This window comes from Polistes fuscatus, unplaced genomic scaffold, assembly GCF_010416935.1.
Source record: "Polistes fuscatus isolate 324 unplaced genomic scaffold, CU_Pfus_HIC Scaffold20, whole genome shotgun sequence".
NCBI lineage: Eukaryota > Metazoa > Arthropoda > Insecta > Hymenoptera > Vespidae > Polistes > Polistes fuscatus.
The window spans coordinates 79,243-98,046 of NW_025113097.1; the positions used below are offsets into that span (position 1 = coordinate 79,243).

General features: G+C 34.8%; 1 protein-coding gene and 1 long non-coding RNA gene across 2 annotated transcripts in view; one reads left to right on the plus strand and one right to left on the minus strand.

Moving 5' to 3' along the window:
• Positions 1-18,804, minus strand: part of LOC122517351 — a 65,754-nt gene that overhangs the window by 30,635 nt on the left and 16,315 nt on the right. The window lies entirely within an intron of this gene.
• On the plus strand, positions 3,327-11,570 carry LOC122517353. Its single transcript, XR_006303811.1, has 2 exons — positions 3,327-3,461; positions 11,446-11,570. It is a non-coding gene; the product is annotated as an uncharacterized LOC122517353 (long non-coding RNA).

Sequence of the window (18,804 nt, forward strand, 5' to 3'; positions counted from 1 at the left end):
ATAAAATAAAAATGTTACCTCGCGCGGATTATGTATTTTACATATACCACATATAGATACACATAGTTTAAAGTCCGGTTTTCACGAGAGGTGACGATAATGCGATGAGATCTAGTCTCTCCGGGTGTGAACCAACCGCAAACTGTAATATCATTCATAGGTTGTTCCGTGGTCCACGTATAAATCTGAGAAGCGCGTCTAACAGTGTCTGGATGCTTCTCTCTCTCTCTCTCTCTTTCTCTCTCTCATTCTTTCAGTATCTTTTTCATTGTGTATTAGCCACGTGTTGTATGTGTGTGTGTGCAAGTTGCATGGCATACGTGAAAGAGGCGTGGGCGGATGAAGCCTCCGGCCTGTTTGCCCACACGCTGTAATTCTTGCACAGCAATATCTTCGCCGGTTACACGTCGCTAAACTCTCTTCGGTCGTAAGGTGAAAGGCGAACTCTTGGCTACCAATCGATTGCTCGATTTTCACCAATTAATGCCATGCCGAAATTTATTTGATATCTCATCTACGTATTATACGTATATTTCAATCTGTTTTAAATAAATATATGTATATATTTATTATACTTTTTTTTTAGTAACATAGGTGTATATACTCTCCTTTGCTATATTTAGAAATATTAAATATTTAAATATTTGTTATATTTATTATATTTATTATATATTTATATTTGCTATATTTAGATTTTATATATTTATTTCTTTTGTACAATTATTATTCTTATAGATATTGTAATGTAGGATTCGTGAAAAAATTGGGCCGTTGGACTGACTGGAGGACCGGGACTCGAACCCAGATCTTCCGCTTTCCGGGCGACTGTTTTTTAACCATTCAGCTATCCAGGGTCCATCGTTCAATCTCTTCACGAATGCCTATTTAAGTATTTGGCTTGGAGGCGCTCGCATCCCACAGTAATAATTAATAAATTTCACGACACGTGAGATTTGCATGATTATAAGATTCGATCAAAATAATTCTACTTTCAATAGAATATTTTTACATAAAAAAAAAGAAACATCCCGTCTCTCAATGAACAAATGGACACGGTACGAACACGAGTAGTTTCGAAACGTATTCTTTGTTAGGTAAAAAAAAAAAGAAAGAAAACAAAAAAAAAACAAGAAAAAATTAGATAACGAGAGAAAGAAACGGAATGGTCCACGGAAGGAAGTCGTTCCATGCGGTGCTTCCGTTCTATTCGAAAGGAAAACTCGCGGGCACGTTAGTTCGACTCGTTTGAAATGAAATAAAAAAGAAGAAAAAAAAACAGGAAAAAAAAAGTTTGATACGTTCGATAGAGAGCTGCCGGAAGTAGGTGTCGTGTCGCCATTAACTATTTGCTTTTTTCGATTTTGTTTGTGCGGGGGTGTAGGCGAAATCTCTCTCTCTCTCTCCCGAGTACATAGAACGCCTACGTGTTTATACAGAAACGACGTTTATGTGTATATTTTTTCGCATAATGGGGAAAATATCGATGGATAGAAATTTTATTGCATCTTTTTCTCTATGGAATTTAAAAACAAACAAAAAAGAAAAGAAAAGAAAAGAAAAGAAAAATGCTGTTAAAGGTTAATGGGAGAATTATGTTAGAAAGTTAATCTTATGAATCCGTGTTAATCCTTCATAGTGGTCGTGTCATTTTTAAACAGCACGCATAATAAGTATTATACCTACTTGCATATTTCTATTATATTTTATCATTATAAAATGATATGTATATTTGAAATCTAAATGGCGACGGTTTATCAGTCCTTTCTTAAATCGATTATTACGGTAAGGGATACTTTTTCGCAAGAAAGGGTTCTTAAGCAAGTACCTTTCTTTTAAGAAGCCCTACATCGAAGATTAGGCAAACGAAAATATCTGGTAACGTCGTATGCCCGATAGTGGTGGTGGTGGTGGTGCTTTCTTCTTCTTCTTCTTCTTAACGTGAACGAAAAAGGTTTCTTCTTGAAAGGATAAAATAACGTTTAGGAATTCTACGCGTGCTTTTTTTTTTCCTTTCTTTCTCATCTAATAAAATAATTGACTTTTTTTTATAGATACTATTTTATTATATCAAATAAAAAGAAAAGAAAAGAAAGAAATAATAAATATAAGTATACTTAAAGTACTTAAGAAGATAAGTCATCCTTACTCTCTTATGTTAGAAGTTAAACAAGCGAAAAGATAATCTCGATTCATTTCTAATTTTCCGCATTCCAACTATTATTGGTAATCTCTCGAAGAAAGGTAGAGCTTGCTTTTCTAATTACACGGATTGCGCCTGCCTGAGGAATTAAGTAATTATTAGGGAACGTTCTTGATGAGTTAATTACGAGAGACTTTAATTAAGAATCGCGTGTGTAACAACGCATCGTAATAAACTTTCTTACAAAAACTATTTTTAATTTTTTGATGTTTAACGATACGCCAATCCCGAGATACAAGATATATTTATCTATTTTCAAATTACTTGCACTACTTTTTTTATATCTATACATATTCAATCTTACGGATAGATGAATACATTTTTACGAATAATTAATGGGATGTTCAATATTTTATGAAATAACCATGAATAGAGGTTAAACTTATCGAAAAAACGATCTCTCGGTGTCGTTTAATATTTTCTTTTATAAATAAATTATTCCTTATTATTATTATTCGTTAATATAATCGATTAATAATTAAATAATATTAAAAAGATATAAAAAATTTGTGTCTGTGTGTGTGTGTGTGTAAGATAGGGACATTTCGAAGAATTTTATTCGCAGTTCAACTATAATTTGCTACTACAAAGAAGGTTACGTGGGCGTCATAGAATCTAGTTATTCGTCTCTTTCGTGTCACGAACTTCGACCCCGAGATGCTTGTCCCCAATTTCGAAAGTTGACCTCTCAACGAGTGTATTACGCTCTCGCGAGTTACCTAAGTTGATCGCTTAATTAATTACACCGTCCGGTCATTCATCGCATCGCTTTCACCCGATTAACGTATATTCTTGGGTTGTTATATTTCGTCGTTGTCAATGTTTTCGGATCAAATGAGACTTGTGCCTATAATTATAAAAGTGGTTTATCGAATAGTAAGAATCAACTATTTGAATTTTCTCTCAGAGAATTTGTTTTTAGAATTTATCGAAATATAATATTTAGGCAGTTTATTATTTTGAAAGAGTGGTGTAAAAGTGTTGGAATACTTTTTTGAGTAAATTTGATAGAAATTTGGATTCGAAGTAACGAGTATTAATGTTAATATAGGTACGTGATTTTCTAACGAAGAATTCTCTAGAGAAACATTTGCAATAGAAGTGGGTGAGAGAGATGGTGGGTGAACGAGGAAAGGGTGGAGGAGGAGTCTCAGTTTCCTTCCCTACGGATGACTAACGACCGCCGAGACTATTTATTGTCATCAAGCGGTTTCTGCTTTCTCATGCGATCTACGAACAAGATCCAGAACACTGTATGTATGTAAGTATGTATGTATATACATATATATGTAATGTAAGTTAGCCGAGTATAGTCTTCTTTTCTTGATGGTTCTCGAGAACATCCGAAGTAAGTAAGTAGATGGTTGGATAAAGAACAGGAGAGGAGAAACCTTTCGGTTGGTCTGTCGTTCTTAAGATTTACTCGAACAACAACGTCTTCTCGGTTTCTTCTTTCTCCTCTCTTGCTTTTATATTTACTTGACCAATAAAGTAATGTCCGAGTTTTTTCATGCAAAAAAAAAAAAGAAATATATATTTATCTGTCGTTTATTCGGATGTGAAATATTAAAAAGTATCTTTTGAAAAGGTAACATCAAATATTTTATAACGTGCTTTATTTAGTTTGTTATATAAATTATAATATAATATGTATTGTGTCTTTTAGATATAAGATATAAAATAGTTTATTGTAGCCAAACCCTAGTAGAAACTCGTAGAAACTTTGAAATTTCTACTCCGACATTTTTCTTCCTTTCCTTTTCTTCTCTTCTCTTGCGGAGAATTCAACGGAAATTACACGTTTCCTCGAACGGACGTACGCGTTTGCGAGACACCTCGAGAAACTTCTCTTCTCGTCCTCTTTCATATATTTTGGTAACACGTTTCGTCCAATGGAAACTTTAACGAATATTTTTAAGGGAAAGAAAGAAAAAAGAACATTGATTAAACGATAAAATAATTGTAACAAAATTTGGTCGTTTCGTCTATGAAATTTTCTTGGTCCAGCCTGTAACCGTTATTCTTCTTTCCACGCTTTCTTTTCTTCCGAAACATTTCAACTTTATAAATTTACGCCCATCGTCCGAACTGTAGTTGGACGTTCTCGAGTTACTTGCACGTGCAATCGTAAATCGTAAACAGCACGAAAATTCAGGCTCCCTCTCTCTCTTTCTCCCTCTCTCTTTCTCTCTTGGTACGAGAGCGTGAATGCTCGTGAATTATACAGCGATAGCATCAGAAACATTGGGGGGACATGTTACCGGTTACGTCATATAGAACCTTCAACCTCAACCTTCGTAACTTTTTTGGCAACTCTTCTCTCGCTCTCCTCAATTTGATTTGCTTTGCAATTTGTTCTTTTTTAACTCTTTGCGGCACAGGATTTCGGACAATAAAATAGCCCTATGTTGCATAAACAAATTTTATTGCATTTTTAAATTCAATCTAAATTGATATATTTTTATTAATACATGTATCGCGTAATGTAAAAATATAAACAAAAAAAAAGAGTAATAGTTTATAATTACATTTGTAACATTTGTCGAAGATATTACCAACTGTTTTACGTAAATAAAACGTATGGGCATGCAGTTATATTGCACTATGTCGAGGTGAGACTAAAAATATTTCAGCAAGTATTACGGTGCATCAAAAAGTTAGGACACTTTTAATACCATCGTACCTTAAAAAAGTTAAATAATTTATAACACGAATAAAACAAAAAATATCTATGCATCCGGTTTGTTTATTACGTACCATTTGACAAGATAGGATTAGAAAGGAAGATAAGAGAAAACGACGAGTACGATGATGATTCGTTTGATTCTTTTCGGTAGATCAAAGTACCGCAGAAATTCGTAGAAAAGGTGCGGTAAGCCACAAGCATCTATCGATCGTTCGTTCGTTCGTTCGTTCGTTCAAAAGATTAGAAGGTTTGTTCGTAGTACTCGTTCGTTATCTTCATGTATCAAAGGTATGAACCTGTTCATATTTGCACTAGATATACACGAGGATCGGTTAAAAAATATTGTAAACTCTACGTAGAAAATGATTTCCAATTAAATCGATTTCATATATCTGTCAACTTTAATTATTAGAATTATTCTTAATCGAATTTAATTGAATTTCGCGTGTACGTGCTTCGAATTCGATATATCTCATAATTGAATTATATGTTTTTCTATTCTCAATGAGGAAATATATATTTATTTTAATGATCGTATTGGGATATTTCGCAAATCGTAATAAAGCGATTAATCGAATTCAATCGAACACAGGTTGATTGAAGTTTCTCTCGATTTCTCCGTCAATGTGTTTTCTCCCAAGCTCGTAAATATCGTGCCGTGCGAAAATTGTCTGCGAAAGGTACGTCGAACTCTGGCAATTTGAAAGAGAGAGAGAGAGAGAAAGAGAGACTATATTAAGCGGCCCTTGACACTGTTGAAGTATAAGTCAGTGCAAGAGCATCGTCCACTTTTAGAGAGAGAAAGAGAACGAGAGAGAGAGAGACACATACACACACGTGTACACACACGCGTACATACGAAATGGTATAAAACTAAGTCGAGACATTCGCCAGGAGTTCTCATCCAGTTGGTTGACTACGAGTTACGCCAATGGGGGGACGCGTGGACACGTAGTCTGCCTAACTACTGGGATTTTAAATATAAACTGTGTAGGGGTGGTACACTTTGAGAAGGATGAGTTAGACCAACCATACTAAACCGAAATAGTCCTCTCGTCCCCGCAACTCGTATAACACTCGTAACGAACTTGGTTAGTTAATATGCTCGATGTACCCTAAGGATTTTCTCATCAATTTCATTTACCATATCTGACTACTCTAATCATTCCTATTTTTATTCTTTTTTTTACCTAATTGATAATGTTTTATAAAATCTATACCCCCTTCCTTAGTTGAAATAATATTTGTGCTAAATATTTCTTATTTCAATTGACAACAATTCTGTCATCTCTGTTTTTCCAAATAGACTTTCTTTCAAAATCTTGACTTTGACTTTCTCTTTCTCTGTCTCTCTTTCTCTCTCAGAGTATTGGATTACAACAACAGCATCCAAAAGAAAGAAGCAGCTACCGAAGTTATTCTAAGCGAGGAATTTCTAAGCGTGGATAAACGATCGTTCACGGATACGACAGTAGTAAATCTTTCTTTTGGGAAAGGGATAAAAAGGGAAGTTTTCGAAAGGAAAGGAACAATTAAATCGTTTCAACTAATTGTCCCTGATTTCTTCTTCTTACTCTCGTTTCTATTTTTCCTTCTTTTCTTTATATTTATTTATTTATTGTTCTTTCTATAAAAAAAAGAAAAAGAAATAAAATAAATAAGAATGGAGAAAAAACAGTTTGGGAAAATTTCTATCTCGTTCTAAAGGAAGAAACACATTGGTTGCACGTTTCCCTTTGTTAGACTCGTGTTACTTGTCGGCAATAAGTTCGCAAGGGTGTTACATAAATTCAATCTAATCTCGATGCGGATCTCGACACTTCGATACCACACGAGTTAGCCGCGTTTAACCCTAGAGCTTCTCGTGGTTAAGCTACGCTTACAGGATTTCACTGTTAACGCCATTAAGGCACTTTCCTAATGAATTGCTAATGAAACCGAGCTTCTCGCGCTTGCTTCCTACCTCCAACCGTACGAGGAAAGATCTCACGATCGCCATTACGGTATATTCCTATCCCCCTTGTCCCCCTACCCTCCTCCTATTACGTTGCCGCCGCTACCTTTTCTCCCAGCGGGTGTTTGCTCGTTTTTACAAAAAAAAGAAAAAAAACAAAATTTTTTATTCGACGTAGAATTAACCGTTCGGATTCGCAGCATTCCTTTCAAGTACGCCTAATAACGCGATATTTTAATAGATATTATTTTCTCTACCAAATGTCTAATTAATCTTGACAATTTTCAATAATCATTATTTTCTTCCTATCACACATTCACGCGAAGTTTTACGATCGCTTGAGGAAAAAAAAAAGAGGAAAAATAAGAGAAAAAGAGACGACCTCATGCCGTAAATTTGAAATCGCTTTGCCGCGCATCGTAAATACCGCGACAAACTTCGTGGTGTCGATTTTTACAGACGCTCGGAACAAAATATCACTCCCATTACATTTTCCCAAACGCGCCAAAAGAAGTATAACTTCAAAAAAGAGAAACTCGCATAAAGTCGTCGGTACATTGTAATTGTTGATTCTTCTTCTTCTTCTTCCTCCTGATTGGTCGCCTTGAAAAAATCGACAATTTCTTTGATCGTTTCCGCGTAAGACGACGTTGGTGGCCTCTCTCTCTCTCTCTCTCTTTCTCTTCCTTGGATAAGAGAGAAACTCGTAGAGATCTCGAAGTACTCGAAGCAAGGAAGGAAGGAGTCAGTTCAAGGCTTCGTTTATGCGTTTGCTTCGAGAGAGAACGAAGAGTAGAGGAAGAGGTAGAAAAAGGGAGGGTAAGGGTGAGGGTGAAGGCGAGGACGAGGACGAGGAGGAGGAGGAGGAGGATGCTGCGTAAAGGCGGAGGCCCGGAGGTTGTCTTCGTGAAAGAAATTTATGATGCTGGTATAATAGAAGCAATGCAGGCGCGAAAAAGCATACAACAGTGTCCGTCTATGTGCCCTAACGAAAAAAAATATCATCTTACGAACTTTATTTCAACCATCCTCGTTCACCTATCTACAATTAGGAACAATTTACGAACTCTAAACTTCATTCGAAATTAACGTCAATAGGATAATTCGTTCTTTCGTTCTTTCGTTCGTTCGTTTTAGTTGACGAATTTAACCGGGGCACCATTTACGGATCCTTTCGTTCTAACATTTTTCTTCTCAATCTCATCTCGTTGAATTCCATTTCAAATGTTTCATCGACCAACATCTCGTGATTATATCGTGTGATACGAGATATATTGAGGGTATGAAAATAATTATTATTAAGAATCTCGTATTAAAATATTTGACTCGATGTATCACCCTGTGAGATTTACTACATTTAAGATAGGCTTTTTAGCTTGGTAGAAATCTTACGTAGACACTTTAGTGATTTTCTTCGATCTTCTTGAAATTCCCGATAAAAATCGTTTCACCGAAATGTCGGAACGATTTGGAATTGGTCCAGGGTCGCGGGGAGGGGGGGGGTCGTAAAGGATCACCAGCTTTTTCCATCAGACTTTTTTTTCTTCTTCTTCTTCTTCTTCTTCTTTATCTTCTTGCATTTTCTTTTTTCTTCTTTCTTACTCCTTTAAATTGGTTGTAGTATTTTAGCTATTGGACAAATGCCAATTTTTCACTCTATCTCTATCTCTTTCTCTTATTCCATTATTCAAAGCGCGCGTAAAGAAATGTACCTCTACGTAATACCATAACATTAACGATGGGGTTTCCCCAGCAGTTACAAAGTCTCGAAAACGATTCAATACTGTATCATAAAAGTACTTAAAACAAGTCATTCTGATTCGAGAAATTTGTTTGGCGAGTTTTACGGGTATCATAACTATACGCCCACATAGAAATACTAAAACGAGTAATAGGAAAAAGAAGGGAAGCAAAGAAGGCTTGAGAGAAGAGTGCGTTGAGATAATTTATATATAAATAAATATATAATATAAATAAATAAATAAATAAATAAACTATACGCCCATATAATAATTCTATCCCATTCTTCTTCACATTTTCTCTTTCTTTCATCAAAAATTTATTGTACCGGTCATTATAGCGATAATAAAGAACGTTATCTCTGGATAAGGTTAACAATAGACTACATAAGGTAAAATAAATGTTACCCCTATGTATAAGCGTATCTACGTTAACACATACACACACACACGCGCATTAACAATTGTAAGGGTATAATAATCGTTAAATGGAAACGTGGGGAGGATCTTCTTCGTTGTCACGAAGAGGTTATACGATTATCCTAACTTTTTTATATTCTCCTGTGTTACCGGACACACTGACTTGGCTTTTAAAAGATATGCCTATCTCCTTCCACCCGTCCCCAACCCTCCCAACCTCCCCTCTATCATTCCCTCTCCACCTCCTACTATTTCTTTCTTTCTCTAGCAAAGTTGGTCGTTAAAGTATCCCACGTTTTCCTCCAACTTGAAGCAGAATGAGAGAGTCCGCAAGCTAGCTTTTACGGTTATTCTGAATTGGCTCCGGAATTCTATTCTGGCTGCTGTTTTTACATTCTATTTATTCTTCAAATTTTTCTTTAAATTCCCTTCGATCCAACTTTTACTATGATATATAGCGTAGTTGAAAAATAATGTCTATTTGTACTGATTGATTCGTTCATCTATCCCAACTTCAAAAGGTGCACGGAGAACAACGACAGAAGAAGAAGAAGAATGGATCATTTTTTTTGTTCAGTTTCTTTTCTTTTTTCTTTCGTGGAAAGAAATGCAAGGTAAATCGCGTCACTGTAGGTAGGTAAGAGAAATAAAAAAATAAATGAATGAACGACGCAGCGAATATCCTTAGGCTGGAAGGCAGCCAAAAACTGTATTTTCCTTGGTCGGTTGGCAAACGCGAGAGTATAAACGGGAAAGAGAGAGAGGGGGGAGAGGGGGAAGGGTGAAGTGGGGTTGAGGGGGAGTTGGGAGATTGGAACGAGGTGCAATTTTTCTTGCTTTGCCGACAGCTGGCCGTGTATGCAATTTGCATAAAAAACAGGCGCCCGTCCGGTCACTTATTTCGCGAGCCTATCCCCATAGGGCATGGTTTATCGTGAAAAATTGCGCCACTGCATTCCAAAAATTAATCCCACGATCGTTATACTCGCTAACCCTAACCGCGAAAGATCGTCTTCGCCGTTTATTACGCGCGATTAAAGTATTCGCAGACTCTAACGTAAGATATTTAAGGATTAAAAGATACAAATTTTCGATACCGTTTCATACATAATTAATTATTTATTTTTAATCGTTTATAACTTTTTAAATTTCATTTTATGGACTATTTTATTTTCGAATAAACGAAAAAAAGTAATGTTGAGTTAAAAATTCACTTATCGGATATATTAAAAGTTAGATTTATTTTTTTTCATCGATTCGTAAATTTTCCATAAATTTTCATTACATCCGGACGCGATCTTCGTCGATTTATTTTGTAATTATTATAAAAAAAAAGCTTAACCATCCAAGGGACATATTTTTTTGTCTACCGCAAAAAGAAGGATCGAAACCCTTATGATCGTAAAACTCGAATTTCGATCACGATTTCTAGCCGACCTATGGCTGTTCCCAACGATGTAAAACCATAAAACGTTTCTCCGGTAAGTATTCTCTCTCGCACTCTCTTTCTCTTTTAGTAATAAAATAAAAATAAAAAGAGTAAAAAAAATTTGATCGCTCTTAAAACAAGGATATCGCACAAATCGTGTCGATAAGCCGTATCGAACCATCGAAGTTATGCACACAGTGCATTGAACTTGAGATATTTTACGAATAATCCTGTGATACAGTAGAAAAGATTAGAAACGTTAGAAAGGTTTTCTACAAACGAACGAAAGAACGAAAGTCATATTTTGTGGTATTATAGTATGGTAAATAGTATGGTAAATGTGTTGTACTATTTTCGAGATTGGTGCGATCAATGCACGCGTTTACAAGGATAATAAAAGGATGATGGATATGAAAAGAAGAAATGACGTGCCTACCGGACATGCGTGGTGCTGCTGTTGTTGCACTGTTACTGTTACTGTTACTGTTGCTGTTGCTTATGCTATATACCTCGTGCATGCAATTCAGTACTCGCGTGCGTTCATACAAACGTTGAGTGTACATGGGGCTCTCTCTAACCGCTTATGGTTTACTGCTTTGGTATCGAGGTCTTCGGCCGGAGAGTTCCAAAGGGAACTGGTTCGCCCACCTCCTTTACTCCTGGAAGGGTTCCGACCATAAGAATTCTCAGAGCTTGAGACCTCGTCTCTTCTCGCAAATCGATTCTCGAAATTGGTCGGCGTATACGCGTTAGATCTTTTCTCGATTTTATTCTTTTTTCTTTTTTCTTATTTCTTCTCTTTCATTCATATTTATTTCGGATGGTCAAATATGTCTAATCATAGACAGGGTGTCATATATAACTGCAATATGCAATGTAATATATTTATATTATTTTATTATCAGTATTATATTTATATCATCATATACATTTACCCATAAATGTTTGAATAAACGAAATAGTTCAGTTTCCGAATAATCGTTTTCCTAAGATCACGAAAATTCCATTCTGTTGTAGATCCTTGGATCGATATAGATCGATGGAAACAAAAATTTCTCGACTGTTAAATCACGATTAACATCCACCTACGTAATACCGAAGTAACCAGCGACGTGACTTTTGAGAATAAAAAGAAGGAAGAAGAAAAAGAAGAAGAAGAAGAAGAAGAAGAAAAAAGAAAATGCCTTTGTCTTTGGAAACTTCAAACGAGAGCGAAGGTACGCGAGTATAGGAAACAATAGCTCGTTACTTATGCGCCTTCCTCTTTAGCCATTATCCCTCTTAAGATGGCCGCGATCGTAACGAACTTTCTTCTTCCTTCTTTGTCACCACGAAAAGATAGAAAATAAAGAGAGAAGTAGGATTATATCTTTGGATTTAGCGATGCTTATTTTATACGACTTGATTTATCCTTAAAAAACAAATAACGAAAACCCACGTGTCATATGTTAAACCATTTTCATAATTACGGACACATTTAATCATGTGACTTGTAAGTTGAACGATTTATACATCAACAAAATGTTAAAATTGTTAAAAATGCTACGTACAAAACGAATTCTTTCAGTTGCTTCGAATGAGAATGATAAAAAATCAAATATTTTAACGAGATGTTCGATAAATCGATGTCACCGTCTTATTGTTACACGCGTTCAAATCTCTGGAATGAATCGAAAAATTGTATATTAGAACGCTATGTCCATTTGAGTTTCAATACTGAGTGCTGCTGTTGGCTGGGATTCAATGAACCAATTTATTTACTTGCACGATTATTTATCTTAACGTTTTACGTTATGCCATTTTGTAGCAGCGAGGATAATAACCGATATATAAATCATTTCGTGTTTGAGTACTCTTATCTCGTTGTGTTCTATTTTACACAGATCGTAATTTACACGTATAAAGAGTGTATCCGAACGGGTTACATGTAAAACCAGGACGAAGCCGGTCTCCTTCCCTTTAAATGTCAAAATAACGTTTAAAGAAAAATTTATCGAGAAAAAAATATGACTGTTATCCTAAAAAAAATTTTAATCTTTTATTACGTGTTTTAACATAAATTATTTTAAGATAACGAATTGTAAATGTTAAGTATAGTTTATTTATAAGAAATATGTAAAAGATTCTGAACAATAACGATTTAATTGCTGATGAAGTCCCAATGAAAGGGACGAAACGTTCGACAAGATTTTTTTAACCCGTCCAACTTTCCTACGACACTTAGTTTCAAAAATAGGACTTCGAAAAGCTCTAAACTTACGTACTTCGCGTTGCCATTAGATTTATGATAAGCTTAGAAGGAAACTTCGATTAATCTTCGCTTTGTTTTCTGCAAAAGATTTGAAAAGCTTTTCTTTGGAATACTCATTTACGGAATACCGTATTTTTTCATTTAGAATAAGACTTACTTACTTACTTACATATGTATATGCACGTGTCAATAAGAAAAAAAAAATAAAAAAAAAGGAACGCGTCAGAGTTCAAGTTGCAACTATGCAAAACGAGATACCAGAAACCAGTGTGACTTGTATCGAGAAAACGAGAGTGAATTAACTGCATGCAACTACTGCCCCCAGAGTAGATATGATATAAACAAATAGATCATGCTTTCTCTCTCTCTCTCGTGCACGAGGAATCGAACGAGAACGAATTTCGAGATAACATACATACATCAATCGTCTTCCTTATCTTTATCTAACTAACAGATACCTCTCATTTTCATATATAAATTCAATAATACGATAGGGATTTGTTAACACTCGTAGATATATACATTTAAGTGTTTTAGAGATTTGACAAGTTTGGAAAGTTTCGAGGACACATCCGGTAGAGTGTGATCATCGAAATATTATCCCAGAGGCCAATCTCTTGTTTCTCTCCTCTATCCCTTTTACTCTTTTTCTCTCCTTTCATTCCCCTCTCTACTCCGTCATCTCTAAGCACGGACGAAACGGTATCTGCCTCTTTCTCTTTCTTGGTAGTAAAATGAATTCCGAATATGCTGGAGCACGTATGGTTCGCTGGTACACCTTTCGAAATACACCGTTAGCTTCTGCTTTCATCTACTTATTAATGTTTCTCGAACGATTATATTATAGAAATCAAAGACTCCAGAGATTAACGAATTAAATGAAAGGGAGAAACATGTTGATGTTTAAACGAATAGAAAACTTTTTCATTCTCATTCGTGAAACACACGGGACCCAGAATATGAACACATATATGAGAAGCCGTTTATTTTGAAAGTGGCGTAAATTCATTCACGTTCGAATCGAATGTTTTTGGAGTTTGTAAAAGTGTCAAATTTATCTCATTCCAATTAGAATAATTACATAATTAATGTAGAATTCGTGATAAAAATTAACCCAGATCTTCCGCTTTCCGGGCGACTGTTTTTTAACCATTCAGCTATCCAGGGTCCACCGTCCAATCTCTTCACGAATGCCTATTTAAGTATTTGGTTTGGAGGCGTTCGCATCCCACATTAATATTATATATTAATTACATAATTAATAATGAATATTATTTAAGAAATAATATGTTTTTGTGACGAGGGTATGATTGGGCTTACGACACTTTCAACAATAAACGGCACATATATAATCCAGTGTTATTTGAAGAGTCAAGTTAGAATATCCTTGCCGTTAGAAAGTGTCGACGTTATTCTCACCAAGAGATGAATATACGTATTTGTTTAAGGTAATTAGTAAAAATCACCAAGAGAAGATTTCCTTTCCTTTTCCACTTTAAGAAACTTGTCCTATAGATACGCGTCTGTTCGTCTTCTTCTTCTTCTTCTTCTTCTTTTACTTGGTCTTCTCGTTGGTAACCATTCCAAGGTCACCGAACTCGGGTTCACCGGTCAGAGGGATGACCGAGCTTGTCCGTTCACCAAGCACTTGTCTCGCGAGCCGCTATTCCCTTATTCGTAGGATCTTTTCTACCTATGCTATCGCAAACAGCAGACAGATCGGTAGTGGTAGAAACCACCGGTTGGTTGCCGCAAGAAGCAAAGTGGTCACCACCACCATCGCCACCACCGTTTGCCCGTTCTGTTTTCCTACTGTCTATATAGTAAGTACAGTGACTAACCAAAATTCTTATATCTTTTAAATAATACTAAAAATAGTTTTTTATTTTATAACCATTTTTATTTGCACTCGTTAAATCCCCTCCTCGTAGTTTTTTTATGGGATCTGAATATTTTTTCATTATTACATTGAACAATTCGTGTATATAATATTTTATATATATGATCGATTAATATTTAAAAATATTGTAATAAAAATAATTTCGATTTGTTTAATCGATAAGAAGCTTTTTACGATTCTTATTTCTTTTCTTTTTTATGATAAGAAAACTTGACACGATTATACGAGCAATATCTTCGTTCGCATCGCAATGAATTTTCATTTGTATCGTTTTAATTATATTTAATCAGGATAGTATATTCTAACAAGAGTCATTATTGCTTTTCAATTTGCCTACATGTATATATATATATAGATAGATATGTGCATAAATACAAGCAGGAGAATTGCGGCGTACTTCGAATACTCGAAGAAATTGCGCTTCGAGCTAAATACGCGGCATGTGCTTTCTGGAATTTATAGCATTTATATGGTCGCATGTAACACGAGTCTCCTTATTCTCGATACGTCGTTTTATTTCAAAATAAGAAAATTGCATTTTTTTTCTTTCCCCACCCTCCTTCCCGCCAAAGGAGAAGAACCCCCATTCGAAGTAACCTAATCGTAATTCGCGATAAAGTCTTGCAATCGTAATTAATCAACTAGAAGATAAAGTTAACAGCACGAATTACGCTTATACGAGTTAACTTAATTAATCTATTCAATTAATTAATATCATATCCCCTTTGACCATTTGAATTTTCTACGAAAATCAATCGTATCGTAGCCGATGAATTAAATCATTTTGAAAAGGAGAATTAAATTTATCTTTTTCATACGGGCAAATGTACGGAAAAGATCGGTTCGGGTGTTGTTCTGCATTGTACACGCACACCGTTACAGAAAAAAAAAGTATAAATTATCGCAGGTACGTAGAAGCTTAAGCGATTTAAACGAAAGAGATTTATTAGCCCGTACGACGTGCTACGCATTCGATCGATCGATCGATAAATCGATAGATCGATCCTACACCGATAACGAAGCCTTGTCGGCAAAATTCAATTTCTCTTGATCGTTTGGGACAACGAAAAAATTCCACGAGTATGATGTTCCTTCGTAAAACTTTTATTTTTATTATATTCCAATATAATAATATATAATAATATATATATATATAATAATTAAAAATATCCAAACTTCCTACGACACCTACTTTAATCATTTTATTTTCTGGACAAGATAAAAACCAATTAAATAATAAATAATTTGTCTCTTTTTCGTGCTTCGTATTATGTTAGACGATAAGTTTTCTACGAAACATTTTCAATCGTAGAATAATCTCGAATAACCAATGAAATGTTCTTTTTTCCAAAGTTAACTTGGGAATTTAAAAGGAATATCGGTAAATAGACAAAAAAGGAGAGAGAGAGAGAGATGCGTAGGCTGGACATAGTTAAGAGTACGAGGAACGTGGTGCAATGTAATTAACGTGAACAAGAAGAAGGGAACGAACGACCCCCGACGAAGTACTTCAACCCTTTTTTTTTTTTTTTCAAACGACCATAACGTGCACAACGATTTTGCATGCGATGGACCAAAGAGACAGAAAGAGAGAGAGAGGGAGGGAGGGAGAGAGAGAAGCGGCAGCTGACCATCCATGGGCTACGTAGAAAGGGTCTTGCACTGTCTGCTTGCCACCCTTGAACACTGAACGAGATAGAAAGAGATAGGGAATGGGGAGATCGGATTAAAAGGAGCGTAGAAAGATAAAACCGGATGGCAGATGCGATGTTTATGGGCGTACAGAGTCGAACGCATCGTTTCACGTTCCATTGTTATCTATTGGGCACCTCAAAATCATAAGTAAGATCTAGATCAAGGGAAAAAGAACAACAGAGAGAGAGAGAGAGAGTGAAAGAAGTATAAAAAGATTGGGTTTATCATTTAATGTATAGATAATCCATCAAATTTCTATATGACAAAATAAAATCAAATAATTGTAATTAGTTAAATGTATCATAATTGCAGACACATATCGATTATTATTATTATTTTACAAAGGTAATATCTGTCAGTAATAATCTTTTGCAACATCGTTAAGATATTTCTGTCATAGGTATCCTTTTATGGCTTCAATATACTTGGATGAACCAAATACATATTGCAATAGGTTGTGAATCATCAATTTATTATATTCCAGATATTTTTTACTTTTTTATCGTTTTTCTTTTTCTTCTTATGTTAGAGATAGGCAAAATTGTCAAAGATTGCGTCGAAAAAACGGTATTGATCCTTTTCCTGGTAGTTCTTTTAAATCATTGAAATCGTTAGAAAGAAAGTTGGGTTCGCTAATGCAGAAAATTCATGAGAAATAAAATGAATAAGGATAATTCATTGCGTAAAATCGATAAACGTTTACGGAACGTTACAACCTATCGTACTCGTTCGTTCCATCGAAGGAGAAGACTTCGATATCCTCCTTGGTTGGTAGTCGTCCTTTTCTTTATCGTCCTTTCTCTCTCTCTTTCTTATTTTATATATATCCACTCGTCTATAAGTACTGTGAGAATGCTGTGTACGATGGAGAATCCATATACGGTTGGCATTTATAAGAAAACTGCCTTGACTTTTTATTATATATTCTTTATATCTTTCTTCGATCAAATAATTTTAACAACATTTTTTGTTTTTATTAATCTCGCAATTATCGTTGAAATTCTTTGATATACGGGCACATAATTATGAAAGTGGTCTAAGTGAAAATTAAAAAACAAAAATAAGTTTATTAGTTACATTTCACAGCACATTATTTGAAACTAAATGAATTCGATATAGAAGAATATAGTTAGTGTTTGTTATTTCAATATTATATAAAATTTATTTAATGTTCAGATTTAATTAGTTTTAATATCTCGAAACAAAAAATATATGACTTAGACCACTTTCATAATACACATATCCGATTTGGAATATATATTATGGATTTGATCTATCTGTAACATATAGGTAAAGAAAAAGTCAAAAACAGAGGCACGAAAATGTTGGTAATTGTAATAAATCTTTGTAAAGAAAGATAACAAGATATATATATATATATATATATTTGAAGATTTCAACGAGTCCTTAAACGAATTTGTCTACGCCTCTTGTGGAACTAATCGTGCGAACTTTTCACGGGGTCAACGACGATGAACTCTGCTTTCACGCGTTCGCGCGTTCGCTCACACACACGCACACACTTGAGAGAGGAACATGTACTTATTTACTTATATAGTTTCGTTCGTTCGTTCATTCGTTCATAGCAAAATCCCATGTACGAGGGAGTAGTACCTGAACGTGACGTTACCGTCTTAGATAATTTGCTTTTATACCTATACATACATGCATGTATGTTGGTAATATATCCATCCTTATGTACACGTTGTCTCGTTAAGGAAAACTTCTCGACTGTCCGTTTAATAGTAGCTACGAGCGCGAATTATGTTGTCGTGGTTTTAAAAGCACGATACTAAAACCAACTACGAGTATAAATAATATATTACTTTGATATAAGTATGTGTGTGTTCGTAAACGCAAATCTCTTTTCATTACCAATACCCTATCCTATTTTAATTTCGTTTCTTAATGAGATTGTATTATAAATAAAAAAGTACTTGTTATATATAATTATAACAAGGATACTATATAATATATATAATTATATATAATTATATATTATTATTTATAATATTAATATATATATAATTATATATATTATATAGTATCGTTCTATTCTCCCACCACTATGGATTTCACTTCTCTTCATTTTTTAGTCTTCTTTTTTTCTTCTTCTCTTCTTACTCTTCCTACGCAAAGAAGAATAAAGAAGAATAAGAAGAAGAGAGGTTTGTCGTAAATGTTGAAAAGCGTGAAAGAGAGGAGAGTAACATCGTTGCCGACACTCTTTCTATACTTCTCTAGAATGTTGTGTTTTTACTACGAAAATAGACAATGCTCCGCAACGACATCCGGATGTCGTTTTATCGTATGCGTTTCAAGGCTCATAAAATGCATCCTGGCGAGACCTTTGATGCCACGTATATACCTCCGATGTGTTGCAAGGGAATAAAGAAAGAAGAAGGGACGATTTCAAACGTAAACCGCGAACTCCTCTGTGGTCCAAAAGGGATAGAAAAAAAATCAAACGTAGTACCACCTATGATAGTCAATGAAAGAAAGAGAAAGAAAATATACATATATCGAGTTG